Source organism: Pelmatolapia mariae, linkage group LG6 (genome assembly GCF_036321145.2).
Source record: "Pelmatolapia mariae isolate MD_Pm_ZW linkage group LG6, Pm_UMD_F_2, whole genome shotgun sequence".
Taxonomy (NCBI): Eukaryota; Metazoa; Chordata; class Actinopteri; order Cichliformes; family Cichlidae; genus Pelmatolapia; species Pelmatolapia mariae.
In genome coordinates, this window is record NC_086232.1 from 39,350,967 (window position 1) to 39,366,300 (window position 15,334).

The following is a 15,334-nucleotide window of genomic DNA, read 5'->3' on the forward strand; positions in this document are numbered from 1 at the left end:
CCTATAAGTAGGCATTAAATGGAAATGCCTGCGATTCCTGTGGATTAGCATAAGAACCTTTTCTTGCCAGGCCAGCTAATAATATTCATTTAAAATAAATACATGGGAAACGAATCTGTTTGAAAAGCGGGGCGATTGCACATATTTACTGAAGGGGCCGTCGAAATGAAAGAATGGAGATTCACAGAGTGCTCAGAGGGATGTGGACTTGCGAATCGTCAGTTCTTTGAAGTTCCAGAAACTGGAAAATTAAAGTCTTTACAAAAAATTAGAGGAGGAGAAAGGTTTTATGATTCAGTGGGCTGGTGAAGGAACACAAAGCTGAAGATGTCAAGTGCTTACAGTTACGTTGGATGAATTTATTCATCTTGTTTGTCATAATCGTGCTGTATAGCAGACGATAACCTTTGATCTTCCACCTATGGCAGCAGAGCTAAACTATGGGGGCTTAGATATGCTGCCACGGGTTTTTGTCCCTGATTCAGCATGATTCAACGCTAACAAGAGATGTGAAACTTTTATTTTGTTGGCAAAGTCTTAAATCTCTGACATGAAAAAGTGAGTTCTCAGTTGTCCAAACACATCAGGCCTCTGTTGCTCATAGGTTCTTTGATGCTCGTAAGTTCGTAGGCCAAGCCAATTAAAGTGACCCCCCTACCCCCCTAAAAACAAACACACTCGCACATACATACGTCCACGGGGCCTTGTTTATACACCCTGTGTCAGCAAATGTGTCAATGTGTGTCCTATGTGCGGCAGCTTCTAATGATGCTGGCCCATCACGATATCCCAGTCAGACACTGACAGCCAAGCGCTAAAGTGGAGGAACTCCAGCCGTTTCTATAGCTACTGTGGAGTTCAAAGACAGCCATCTTTTTCTAAGCGTAACAAGAAAAGAAAGAGGCCATCACAGAGCAGGAGACCAAAACGACCTCCGGGGTTACACGTCAAACCTAGCCCCCTCGACCCAGAGACCCTCGCGGATCCCCCCCGCCTCCTCCCGTACCTCATGGTGTGAAGGCATTGTCCCGAGATGTGCGGCCGGGCTGTCAGAAGCTTCAGACGGGGTCAGCAGAGCCAGGTAAAGATTCTCCTATCAGTATTATATTAGCCCACTTTCTTAAAGCGCAGGCTTTGAAGTGACACCAAAGTCTGTTGCAAGTATCTCTCATCTTATGTCCTTTTTTCTAAAACACTGCAGTGTCGACATTTCAAGCATCTCTCTGCGTTTAATGTTGAGCCTTTGATTTTTTTTAAGACACTAATTTTAACATCTTCAAGAGAGAAGTGAAGTCTCTGCGTTTGGGTCTTTTGTCTGCTGTCTTCTGCCCTTTCTCTCTCTCTTTATGATATGAAACAAGCTTAAAAGCAGAACTTGTTAAAAGGCGGATCTCCATCAAAAGTAACGCAGAAAGCGCTTTTTGGTGACATTTTTGCTACTTGGCCATTTTAACATGATGCCTGTCATCCCAGGGCTACTTTTTCTCCTCTCAAAAAGGAATTTTTACAAAGCGCACAGACAAACACTGCATTTCAAGAGGCAAACAAACTTAGATTGGGAAATCTTTGATATATTATCATGCAAAGTTGAACAGCAACCGCTGCAGACAAAGGCCATAAAAAAAACCTTAAATGCGCTGTGAAATTTTAGGTATTCAGCATGGAGTGTTGAGACATCTGCCGCACATTTGCTAGAGAAATCATCTCAGTATCAGAGGAAAATATGGATGTTGAAACAGAGAAAGGCACATCAAACTTTCACAGTCAAGTTTCCATAACTCTATCTAACCACAATGTGAAGACTGAATGCTCACACAATAGATGTAGATGTATTATAATCTTTTATGTAGGCTGAAAAAATCAGACTTTTCTCCTTAATAGCAGTAGAGAGATTAATCTCTCATTTTAAACCCAGTGAGGTCCAACTTGTAATAGATAGCAACTCTAATCCAGTATTTTGGAGAATGTCAAAACTGTGACTTTTTGACTTTTTTGAAAACAAAATGTGAGTAGTTTTTATCTTACCTAGAATCATTTTATTTATTCCTTCATTTCCAGGATTTGGGAGAACTGTTGAAGAAAAAACTACATAGGGTTAGAAACATGCTGTTTAAGATGGCGCCGAGTATGGCAGCCTCGTCGCGAGCTCCCCCAAGCAACAGCTGTTTTTTGTGTTTAATTTTACTTTTTCTTTATTTTTTCACGAGTAGCACATGTCTCCTTGTGTACGACCGTCAAACCTTACTGGACATAAAAGATGGACTTTCTCATCACTTTCCGGAGTTCAAGTTTTGCAACACGGACCCTCCGTTTGCAGACCCCCCATTCATCTCGCCTGAGACGCCTTTGTTCTGGGCCCGTGGAGGCCGCAAACGCCGACGCAGAGGGAGAAGATCTGGCGTTCTGGTTCGACTGAGACGGCGCACTAACAGACCACCGTTACCCAGTTTATTACTGGCTAATGTGCAGTCTCTGGAGAACAAGCTGTGCGAGCTTCGGGCACGGATCTCATTCCAGCGAGAGATGCGGGACTGCTGCGTGATCTGCCTCACAGAAACCTGGCTATCGGACAAGGTACCGGACTCCGCAATACAACTACCGGGGTTCTCTGTGCACCGCGCGGACAGGTCACAGGAGCTTACTGGGAAAAGCAGAGGCGGTGGTGTATGTTTCATGATCAACAACAGCTGGTGTGATTATGCGAACGTGCACCCGGTCAAATCTTTCTGCTCACCGGACCTGGAGTACCTGATGATTAAGTGCCGGCCATTCTGGCTACCGAGGGAATTCACAGCAGTGATTATTACGGCGGTTTACATTCCCCCACAAGCCGACACTGACCGAGCACTCAGGGAACTGTACAGCGCGATCAGCAGTGAGGAAACCGCACACCCAGAGGCGGCGTTTATCACGACCGGGGACTTTAATAAGGGTAACCTGAAGAAAGTCTCACAAAAACTCCACCAACACATCCATTTCAGCACTCGTGGAGACCGGCTTCTTGACCACTGCTACACCTCTTTCCGGGATGCATACAAAGCCCTCCCCCGCGCCCCATTCGGCCAATCAGATCACCGCTCCATCCTGCTCCTGCCCGCCTACAGGCAGAAGCTGAAACAGGAAGCTCCAACCCTGAGGGCGGTGCACCGTTGGTCGGACCAATCGGAGTCTACGCTGCGGGACTGTTTTGATCACGCGGACTGGGAAATGTTTCACGTGGCTGCTAAAGACATTGATGAGTACACAGACTCAGTCTGCGGATTTATCAGAAAATGCGTGGAAGATGTCGTCCCACCCAGAACAGTTAAATCCTTCCCAAATCAAAAACCCTGGATTAACGGAGATGTTCGCACAGCACTGGCGGCACGGAGCACCGCTTTTGCCTCCGCGAACACATCGGACTACAAACACGCACATTACCAACTCCGGAAGACGATCAAAGCAGCCAAACGTGAGTACAGGGACAAGGTGGAGCAACATTTTGACAACCCTCGGAGTATGTGGCAGGGACTAAACACGATCACAGACTTTAGAGGGAAAACCAGCACACCGCAGACCACGGCCTCTCTGTGTGAGGATCTAAACGTATTCTACGCTAGATTCGACACAGCGAACACCACGAGACCGGACAGTGTGCGCACCGCGGATGACGTCAGTGCGCACACTGTGTCTGAGGAGGATGTGCGGAAGTGCTTCAGGAGGGTGAACGCACGCAAAGCTACTGGTCCGGACGGGATTCCCGGCCGCGTCCTCAAGTCATGCGCGGCTCAGCTGGCTGGAGTGTTTACACACATCTTCAACCTTTCCCTCTCTCTGTCTGTAGTCCCAGCCTGCTTCAAAATGGCCACCATCGTCCCTGTACCCAAATCCTCCACCATCTCCTCATTGAACGACTGGCGACCCGTAGCCCTGACCCCCATCGTGAGCAAATGCTTCGAGAAGCTGGTCAGGGACTTCATCTGCTCTGCACTACCCGACTCACTGGACCCTCTACAGTTCGCATACCGCCACAACAGGTCCACTGATGATGCCATAGCCCTGACACTCCATGCTGCCCTGTCACACCTGGAGAAGAGAGACACGTATGTGAGAATGCTGTTTGTAGATTACAGCTCAGCATTCAACACCATCGTTCCCTCGAAGCTGGACAGGAAACTGCAGGATCTAGGACTGAGCAGCTCCCTCGGCAGCTGGATCCTTAACTTCCTGTCTGACAGACGCCAAGTGGTCAGACTGGGCAGCACCACCTCATCCCCCATCACACTGAACACTGGTGCTCCACAGGGGTGTGTACTGAGCCCTCTCCTGTACTCACTCTACACCTACGACTGCACGGCCACTAGAAACTCCAACATCATTGTGAAGTTTGCGGACGACACTACAGTGGTGGGTCTTATTACCAACGGTGATGAGACGGCCTACAGGGAGGAGGTCAGCGCCCTGACCCACTGGTGTCAAGACAACCATCTCACCCTCAACGTCGCAAAGACAAAGGAGTTGATAGTGGACTTCCGGAGGTGCAGAGGAGTACACACCCCCATCACCATCAACGGCGCCGCTGTGGAGAGAGTGAGCAGCTTCCGCTTCCTTGGTGTACATCTGGCTGAGGATCTTACGTGGTCAGTACACATAAACAAAACAGTGAAGAAGGTGCAGCAGCGCCTCTTCTTTCTCAGGAGACTGAAAAGATTCGGCATGAGCCCCCGCATCCTCAGGACCTTCTATCGCTGTGCCATTGAGAGCATCCTCACTGGATGCATCACCACCTGGTACGGCAACAGCACCGCTCACAACCGCAAAGCTCTCCAGAGAGTAGTGCGGTGTGCTGAACGGATAATTGGAGGTGAGCTTCCCTCCCTCCAAGACATCTACAGGAAGCGGTGCCTGAGGAAAGCGGGGAGGATCATCAAGGACTCCAGTCACCCCAGCCATAAACTGTTCAGACTACTTCCATCAGGAAGGAGGTTCTGCAGCATCCGGTCCCGTACCAGCAGACTGAGAGAAAGCTTTTTCCATCAGGCCATCAGACTGCTGAACACGTCATAGACACCTCACCCTCACTACTGGAACTTCAACATTATGCACTCCATACTGTATATAAATACCACTGTTTTGCACATACCAACCTCTGTATATTTTATATATCTTATTTTATTGTTTACTTTATTTCATTTGTAAAACATGTATATACATACTATATACACACTCAAACACACACACGTAGAAAAACATATTTAGTATACACATTCAGTAATGTATATACCTTTACATATTGTACATATATTTATTACTTTTTAGATTAGCCATTTTTATATTTTGCTTGTTTTACATTATTGTATTTTGCACAACTCTGTTGCTTGTGAAGCTCGCACACAAGAATTTCACTCACATGTACTGTACCAGTGTACCTGCACATGTGATGTGACAATAAAAGTGATTTGATTTGATTTGATTTGAACAGGGTTAGGCCTGGAGTCGTTACTGGTGTCAATGTAGATCTCAAAGGCGTCTAGGAGCTTGGATGACCTGGATGACTGAGAACCTTCACAGACACGATAGATCTCAGAGGGTTTCTCCATTTTTAGGAACAATGGGACATCATTTCAGTCTATGATTTGTGCAACAGACTACTCCAATGATGCATCATGGACATCACCATTCACATATATTGAACAAGTATTAATGGCATATATGCAAATGTGTGTTCCTGGTTCTTAAGGACAACACGGTATTTTTCTCTATAGCGAAATGTCATGGTGATCAAATGATAGAAATTTTTTCCAGATTTATTAAATGCTGTGTTTTCTTTTTAGTTTATTGAAAAACTGACTTTTTACTGTCTGAAAAACCTTCATACTCATAGATCTGTTGTTCAAGCTGGAGTTCATTTATCACAGTAAATTGTTTTATTGACTGGTGAAGCTACAAAACTCCCCAGCAATGAATTCTTCTGGATTGTTTTGGGCTGTTTGTGGAGAGCAGGGTACCTTTCACTTCCTTTCCCCTTTCCTTTTTAAGTCACAGTGTTTCCTTACAAAGCCACGGAGAGAGAGCAAACTTCCTGCTCGGTCACTGGATGGGGAGGTCATCGATAAAGCTCACAAAGTCTTGCAGCTGCCTGATCTGAACAAAGCAAAGCATTTGTATTCAGCTATTTTACAGTATAATTTCATTAGTAAAGGAGTATTTCAAGGCCCATATGGAGATGACAAATGATTATAGTGATTAGTAATTCTTTCAACATATGTGAGTGTTGGTGGGGGGAGCAGAGCTTTCCCTCTAAATCTTGTTTGCCTTCTACTCTTGGCTCAGCAACACTCTGTAACAGGTGTGGTGCAGCTATAATGTCAGACCTGTCTTGTCTTTCCATCTTCCTTTCCCCTCTCTGCTCCTTTTCTCACTCTTTTCCAGCCAAGGATACCAGTTTGTATCTATGTATGGAATCATCAAACAAAAGTGAGCTTCACATCACATCAGATAAAGAAGGCATGCCTGGGCACTTCTAACAGCCTCCCAAAGATGCCTGTTTCAAGTCCTCACAAGAAGGCTGCCTCTCACTGAAGTTCAAATGGATAGCTCTTGGGCACAAGCTTTCCAGGGGGGAGGGAGGGAAGCGTGCTCACCTCTGTACCATGCTCACACATCCTACCAGGGAGCTACGTGAGGGGGAAAAAATTAAAAGCGCAGCTCATGGGCAAACCAACTGATTCCCTCTTTTCTGTCTCTCAAGTAGCCCCCCTCCATCTCCTTTTATCACCCAGCTGCCCCACGCCACCCCCATGCCCTTGAGCTGCTACTGCAGTGTCAACAAAATTGAGTTTGAGAATATGGCCGTCTGATGAAAATCAGCTTTGCTCCATGAGATCTTCATATATCTCTTTATGAGCCCCATCTATCACAAAACTGAACTAATCGCCGGGTTATTGGCTGCGTTATCCACACTTTGCCCCTTCTGAATGGTCTTTTGCCATGAGGACTTGCCATTGAATAAAGACAATTAAACTACAAAGGGCTGGATTACAACTTTGATGAGGGAACAATAATTCTGCCAATACCAATCCTTATGAGTTCCTCCGGGTTAAACATTTTGGGAAAACAGTGTTAAGCTGTATCAAATTAAGTCAGAAGGGGGAAGTTCATTTAATAGCTTGGAACTCCAGACTCAAGATTAAATATCTTTTCCCATGAGCCTTTGCCCACTGTGCCCCTCCTCCCTCCCTACAGTGAGGCCTAATTTTCCTGTTTTCAGCAGGAAGATTTCACGGTTCACAAGATCAAAAGCTCGCATAAGCTCTGTGTTTGTTTACATCAGCCTACACCCAGGCAAATAAAGCACTGTTGAATATCTTTCCTGGCTTGCGCTCGTCCGCCATCGCATATGACCGCCCACCTCTGCTCGCTGCACATGCTCTCATTCACTTTCATTTTGCACTTCTAACAATCCCAAGCGATAGATAGGATCTCAACTCGGTCCATATTCATGAAGGGATCCCAAAGAGTTTACAGCTAAGGCTAATGCTAAACTTGGATCCTCTGAAAATGCCGTCTCTATCCACGAGAGCGACTGACAACTTCTTCCCTGTCTCCACATGGTGCATTTTGACACAGCCCAAATGAGGTCCTTTGACATTTGAAATGGAAGTGTGACAAGAGGGACAAAAACAACCACCAAATCAACACATGAATAAATAATCTGTTTGCCTTTTCAGCGTCCCATTTCGACAAACCGCAGGCCATCCCTCCTGAAAGATGCCTGTGACTCATTTGGTGCTGAACTGTTTTGAATGAACACGTCTCTTTGATGTTTGGCTGAGTTTTGACATGCCTTTATAGTTCTATTGTTTTATACAGTAATTTTCCAGTGACTGGAGTCATTTATACAATAACAAACAGACAAGCAAGCATCTTGAACAAACTTGTTGAATATTACATATTGCAATAACTGAAGTTAGTAACTTTTGCACATTTCTGTCCTCATGTGTAAATGTAGTTGCTAGTCAAGCCACTTTTTTTAACTATGGAAACTTAAGAAATTAAGTGAATCACAAAGAAATGACTCAGACTGCAGTAACATTTTCCCCACAGTGCAGGTTAGAGCAATAAGATAGTAAGTTAAAGACAACTTTTCAGTTTGCAAGACAAATTCTATTTAAATGCCTGTACGTCTGAGAACAGGGCAGCTAGTCCTGACTAGAGGACTAGCAGCTCTGCTGAGTTACAGCTGAACCACCTAACAAACACAGGAGGACAGGCATGATTACTTACCTCATTTCAACACCTATGAAACAGTCCAATTTTACCTGCCGCAGAATAACACCTCCCGGTGGAGAAGGACTTCCAGCTAGCAGGAGACTAGGAGGTAAAAGGCAGACATGCTGTAGAGATTAAGTCTCTTGGATGACTTGGGATTTCTAAATACAGCATATCAACACACTTGGACTTGCTTTGCAGCCACAGGAGCTATGCACCTCGCAGCTATTGACTATGAACTCCTCTCAGTATCAAAGTATAACAGGATATCATGCAACAAGATAATTATCCCATAGACACCACCAAAAGTACAACAGAATGGCTTAAAATGAAAGGTAACAATGTGTTGCAATGACCCAGTCAGTCCAGACCTAAACTTGAAATCCTCTGGCATGGGCTGTAAATAGGCAAAATGCCCACAAACCTCAATGAACTGAAACAATGTAGTAAAGAAGAGTGGGTCAAAATTCCTGCACAATAATGTAAGAGACTGATGAAATCACAGAAAACAATAACCTGAAGTTGTTGCTGCTGAAGGTGGTTCCACTCGCTGCTAAATCACGGGATGTACTTACTTTTTAAATTACATTTTTTCACATCACTGTTTGAGGATTTATTACTTTTTTCTTTCAGTCTCTCAAATTGATTTTAAATAATCCCAAATTGTAGTTCAAATAAGAAAGTATTACTTTGGACATGTACTTTTATTTGCATTATAAATTTAGTTAAAGCAGTATAATACTTCCCAAATTTTGGTGTTTCAGTCATAATAATGACTTAATACTCTTGACCAAACTATCTCACTTATATTCAAGCAATGTAATCCTGGAGGCCTCAATACTCTGCTTCTTACACAAATAGCCATTACAGAGCCTTGAGATGTGATTTAGTGCTGGAAAACTAATGATGGTCCCATTAAGCTCAGACTAGATGGGATTGTGCATCCCTAAGCGGTGCTGTGGAAGCCATACTGGTTAAATGCTGCCTTAAATTGGCCATAACCAACAGTCACATCTCCTCCTCATGCTTCTACATATTCAAAAGTTAACCTTCACCACGTCTCACAAAGACGCAGCATCTGTAACATGAAATCTCAAATTAGACCAAAAGACCAAAGTGCATGTTTTCCCTGCACAGATGTCCACTTCAGTTTCTTTGTTCTTCCTCAGCAGTGGTGTCTTTGCAGCAGTATCAGCCATGAAGGCCCGATCGGTGTAGTCTCCTCTGAACAGTTAATGTGTCGACTACTTTAACTGTGGAAAGCTGATTTGGGCTGTAATCTGAGGTGTTTACTTCTCCTCATCAGAGGTAACACTTGTTCTTCTAGTTGTGGCCCTTGAGCCAGCTTCATCGCACTGTTTTATCCTTTTCTGACATTCAACTTGAGGAAACTTTGTAAGTTCTTGAAATTTTCTGTACCGGCTCTGTTAAAGTAATGAAAGAGATATTTGCTATTAACCAACACTACATGAATTTTCACAACTTTAATTCAAACAAGCCAAAGTCATTCACCTGTTATCAGTGAGAAGCTCAAAATTCTTCTTCTTTTTTTCCCTTTTACATCTGTTGGTACCACATTTGTTAGCCTGACATGTCATCATCTGTTTTCAATCATCATGGATCTTTCTGCGTGCTCACGTTCTTTCAGCTGTGAGCACGGAGATGTTTAACCCTGCCAGATTCCCCAAAACAATCATTAGAAATGGCAGAATAAGCATTGCATGTGCATGGATGAAAATCACTGTTCACAAATGACTGATTGCACTGTGGTCTTTGCATTTCTGGTGTTTGTTTTGATTTGTGAATGTGTCAAAATGAGGAGAATCATCTCATGCTGCAAATTTAGTGAAATAGGTCCCAGGTTGGTTCCATATCAGGTCCAAAAGATTTTACTGTCATTGCCAAAAACTGAAACTTTGACAAGTTGAAATGATTGCAGATTTAGAGCTTAACTGAGTGTAGACTGATTGTAGACTGTACATCATTTTCAAATTACGGTAAGTATTTTACACCTGGAAATCGGCAATGACCTATTAGGGCTTTTCCCACAATAGTCAGCCAAAGACTGTATATAAAGGATGGATGTAGATGTGCATTGCACAAACACCTGCTAATTAGTAAAAATGAATAAAATTAAAAGAGGCCACCTGCTGGTCATTAAAGATAACACAGAAACCTTTCAGTATCAGAAGCTATAAATTTTATACTGTCTAAATTTTGAAGCCAAACTGAAATACTTGCGTAAAGAACTATATTTGTAGCAGGTGTGAAATCTGTGTTTTATTCTCATCTCGAATTAGAAGTTTTGCAATAATTTCATGCATACAGTTCTGACAAATGTGACTGCAACTTTGCCATGCATCATACAGCTTTTGCTTCTCATCAATATCTTAAAAATAAACATATGCCTTTTTGTAAGTGTGTTAGCCCTCTTTTGAACAAGCTTTACTAACAAAGGCAACAAAGACAGGCGTAACCATACGTGCCAGAACAAGCCCATCACCACTTCTCTCAAGAAAGAGACTCTCCTGAAACAGTAAATATACCACATTTTTGTTTTTTAGTTCTCCTGACACACTGATGGATATATTAATGATTTCTTAATTACAAACACTTTCTCTTGCTTAGGTCCAAAAACATGACACAACACTTTGTTGCCATATTTCCACTTCATCTGAAAGCCACTTGTACAAATGAAAGCTTTTCAGACATCAAAACCATGTGTAGTGAAATTATTTAGTGTCAGTCCCACATAATCAAGAACGGATGACTTTTGTTGACTGTTATTTGTGCTTTGATGTCTAACAATGATAAAGTGAGAACTCAATAAAAAGCAATAAAAGTATTGATTTTGATAAATGATGCAAAACAGCCACACGGTTAAGAGAGGTTACGACTTAAAAAGGAAATCTGGTTTGATTTAAGGATCTTGAACTTTGAATCATAAACTGCTACAGGTGAAGTGCAGTAGGTAAAGGCGAAAAGGGTAAATCACGCAGCTTCCCAAACACTTTTGCAACACTAACACCTGGAATGCTCAAGGCTGCACTTCCAAATGAAACCAGGCATCCAAGATCTTTACCTCCCACAATCGATTTAAAGGATCTCATTGCATGTAAAGTCTGGTCCTCGCCAGATTACAAGCCAATTGCACAAAGGAAGAAAGTAATGCCTCCCACGCCCCGACTCTCATTACCTCTCCTACAAGGCAACTGGACCACCACCGACTGGTGTGGATACACCTCAGACACAGGAGAGGAAGAAGGAGAGGAGAAAAGTGTGTGGTTCTCATGAAGGCTCCTTAATGGCAAGGCCAGTGCCAGCAATTTGAGGTGCCCAAGGCAAGTGAAAGGATTACAGCAGGGGAGTGTGAACCGCTGAACTTGAGCCAGAGAGCGAAAAAGAGACACTGAAGCAATGAGAGTTCATGATAAGAAAACATGTTGACTTCACAGTAAAACTAAAATATGTCTTTCAACAGTGACAACCTAAATTTTTGGTGCTTTCAACAAGATATACATACATGTATATGATCTAATCCAAATATCCCACATTAAGGAAGACTCTATCAAATGCCAGGGGAAAAGTCAGATTTGAAGATGATTAGGCTAACGTACTTCCCTCTGCTCATCGCAGGAAACAGTCCGGCTCTGAATTTAATTCAACAAACAAGAACCATATGCCTGTCTTTCTTCTTCCGTCATCCTCTTCCACCGCCCTCTTTTCCATGAGAAACATGTAAATACTAAGACCTAGAAACACATGTGGTTAGTCATAAAGCTGGAAATGCAGCCCCCGCTCCCACCCCTTCTCTGTTTTCCACCCCCAGCCTCGACCTCCTCACCCAACAAAACCAACCCGCAAGAAAGCGGGCGAGAGAGAATAAACTTAAAGGAAAAGGGAAAAAACAAAAACAAGAACAAAGAATGTTGGTAGAGGAATCACAGCATTGGGAAACTGACTTAACTGCCTGTGTGTGAAAAGCAAAGGAGAAGAGGGACAAAGTGGCGACAGAGAGGAGTAAAAAAAAAATCACACAGGGCTGCTCTGGGCTCCTGCTGACTGCAGATCCATTTCCTCACTATGGTGGCCTCTCGTTAAACTAAGGAGTCCATGCTGGTCCATCAGTAAGCTACACGAAAGACGAGGAACATAAACCAGAAAAGACAGTGCCACTGCAATCCTCATTAAAAGACTGTTGTCTAGTTTGGACAAAGAAAGATTCCCTCAGAGACAGCCATTTTGTTCACGCAACTTTCTACCTTCTCATCCAACTTAGTCCCTTCCCATCATCAAGGCCGATTAGCCTAATCGTTTGTGCTTCAGGGGTAGTTATCTTCTTGGGTGTTAGATGAAAATGGCTTGCAGCTGGGTTGTGTAGAACTCAATCTCTAACAGGTGCTGGGCTCTGTGGGTAAAGAGTAAACAATGGTGGCTAAGCCCTGAGCTTTGCCAGGCAGAGTGTTTAGGGTGGGAAACAGTCAGGCTTGAGGGCTCGCAACGCAGGTGGCTTTCAGAGGTTCATTTAGGCATGTGTAAACTCTTAGTGTGGCTTAACTTGTTTTGGATGATGGAAATCAGTGATCAAATAAATTTAAAAAGGTAAGTTTAGATATTTTACAAGTTAAATCTTAAGTGTGAGGCAAAAGACAGAAGATGAAAGTGTCATGGAACTGTTAAACAGGAATCAAATCTGTGTGTGCTAGAATTTCTTGTAGATTATAATATTAAGCAAGTTGATGAAAATCACTTGTTGCCCGGTCTTTTCCCCTCTTTACTGGACTCTAGTTCCGCAAGAACCACGTGACTGCATCACATGACAGAGGTTTTTTTTTTAATCCCTGTGGTGTCTGGGAGGCTTCCAAACCCAGAGTGGCCTCACCACATTTCCCACAGCCGTCTGGGGAATGGACTGCGGACCTGAAGGTATGTGTGAGGCACAACACTGAAGGACTATGGCTGTCTTAGGATGAAAGCAGAGAAATTCCCCAGTTTCTAAAAACAAGCGCAGTTCAATATTGTCTGAGGCAGCCACACCCAAGCAAGACAACATGTACGGACAACAATGTTTGGTCGCTGCTGCAGATTCTTTCTCAGGGTCTTGGAACACAAACTTTTTTGACTTGTAAATCTAGAACGTGACCGCATCAGTGTTTAGTTCTTCTATGCTACTTATCAACAGTGTTCAAGGGAGGTGTTACTGCAGTAACATTACATTTGAAAGGAATGCATTGTACTAAATTTAGTACTCATATTCTAGTTACTAATCGATGAGTTGTGTTCTTCTGTCTTCTGCATGATGGATCAATAGAAAAAAAAGACCCCTTGTTTCGTTCTGTGTACACTGATGCAGCCATTGCTTGACCTTACGGCATGTAAGAGATGACAAAAATGACAGAGTCATCTACAACTTCAATCATTTTTGCATGTATGACTATGCCAAGGCTTGCTTGGGCCTGTGGGACATAAATTTTCCTCATCAGATGGTGCCTACTAATTTCTACGACCGTGAGGACTCATCCACAGAGACACCAAATATATGTCCTTCATGTGGACTTCAAAGAACAATAACAGGAATGACTTCTCGTCCATGGTGACTGCAGCGGTCTTTGTCCATGCCCCCAACCGAGTATATAATCCTCGTCTTGGGGAGAGAGACAATTACTGTTAATTTTTTGTACAAAGGGGCAAGAACGTGACATTAAAGAGCAAACTGTGCTTAGTCGAGGAACAGCAATCCACCGCTGTGGATACAACATCAAAGCTCTAAGAGCAAAAGCAGCATTGTAACCTCCTTTATGTGCAACTGATAAATAACATAACCACATGGTGGTAAGTTGTGTTGCCGGTTTGAATCCACTGGCAGGCTGGGGCTCTTCTGTGTCAAGTTTGCATGTTCTTGTTGTGTTGGTGTGGGTTCTCTGTGGGTACTGTGGCCTCCTCCCACAGTCCAAAGACATGTATGTTAGATTAAGTGGTGATTCTAAACAAGCCATAGGTATGAATGGTTGTCTGTCTGTGTATGTTAGCCCAACAATAAAACCGTTGCCTCAAAGGAAGAAGGTCCTGAGTTCAAATCCACCAACACTGTGTGGCGTTTGGATGTTCCCCCTGCGTTTTTGTGGGTTCTCCCTGGGTACTCTGGCTTCCTCCCACAGTCTAAGGTTGGGTACATTCATGATTCTAAATACCCATAGATGTGAGTGTGAATGGTTGTCTGTTTCTCTTTGTTAGTCCTGCCATACACTTGCGACCAGTCCAGGGAGTACCCTGCCTCTCCCCCTATGGCAGCTGGGATAGGCTCCTCATGACCCTGAATTGGATAAGCGGAAGAGAACGGATGGATGAAAACAAAATCCACCAACACATGAAGGGGCATTAACTGTTGGTAATTCAGAAGTAACTCCAATGAATTACTTTCTCAGTTGGTAACAATGTAACAGATTATTTTTAGCTCTCAGAACTGTTACCATGTAACAAGTTACCTTTTAAAAGTAACTTTAGCCAACACCACTTACCATCTTGAACAGCTCAACAAAACAGAAACAAAGTGACAGGTAGTATAACCAATGTGTGAGTATACATATGCGAAGAACAAGCTGTTTCATTGTGTGCTTTTTGCACTTTTGATAAAGGTAAGCAAAACCATAGTAGTAATGTGATGATAGCAGAAGAAAACCAGTTTGGACTGCCACATCTTTGACCCTTTTTCTCTCATGCAAGTGAAACATAATATATGGGTTTTCATAACCTGAATAAATTTTTATTGTTTTCAGCCATACACGTCTCTCACACCTCCTCTGCCTTGAAGCACTTTTCTCAAGCTGTTAACATTTTTTTTTCAGACTTATCGAGTAGGTCTGGTGCTTTTCGGGTATGAAAGTTTGGGTTTTATGGCTATTGACAGATTTGCTCCATGAGCTGAAGATATTCTACAAACTTGTTTCCACTTGTGATTCATTTATTTCCTCTGTGGCTATAAAAGATGCAAAATCTTTAATGACACCAGTGCTCTGACCATAATTGTCAACATGTTTCTATCTAGTGCTCAAATGCAAGACCACCCCAGTTTTTTCAAACATAA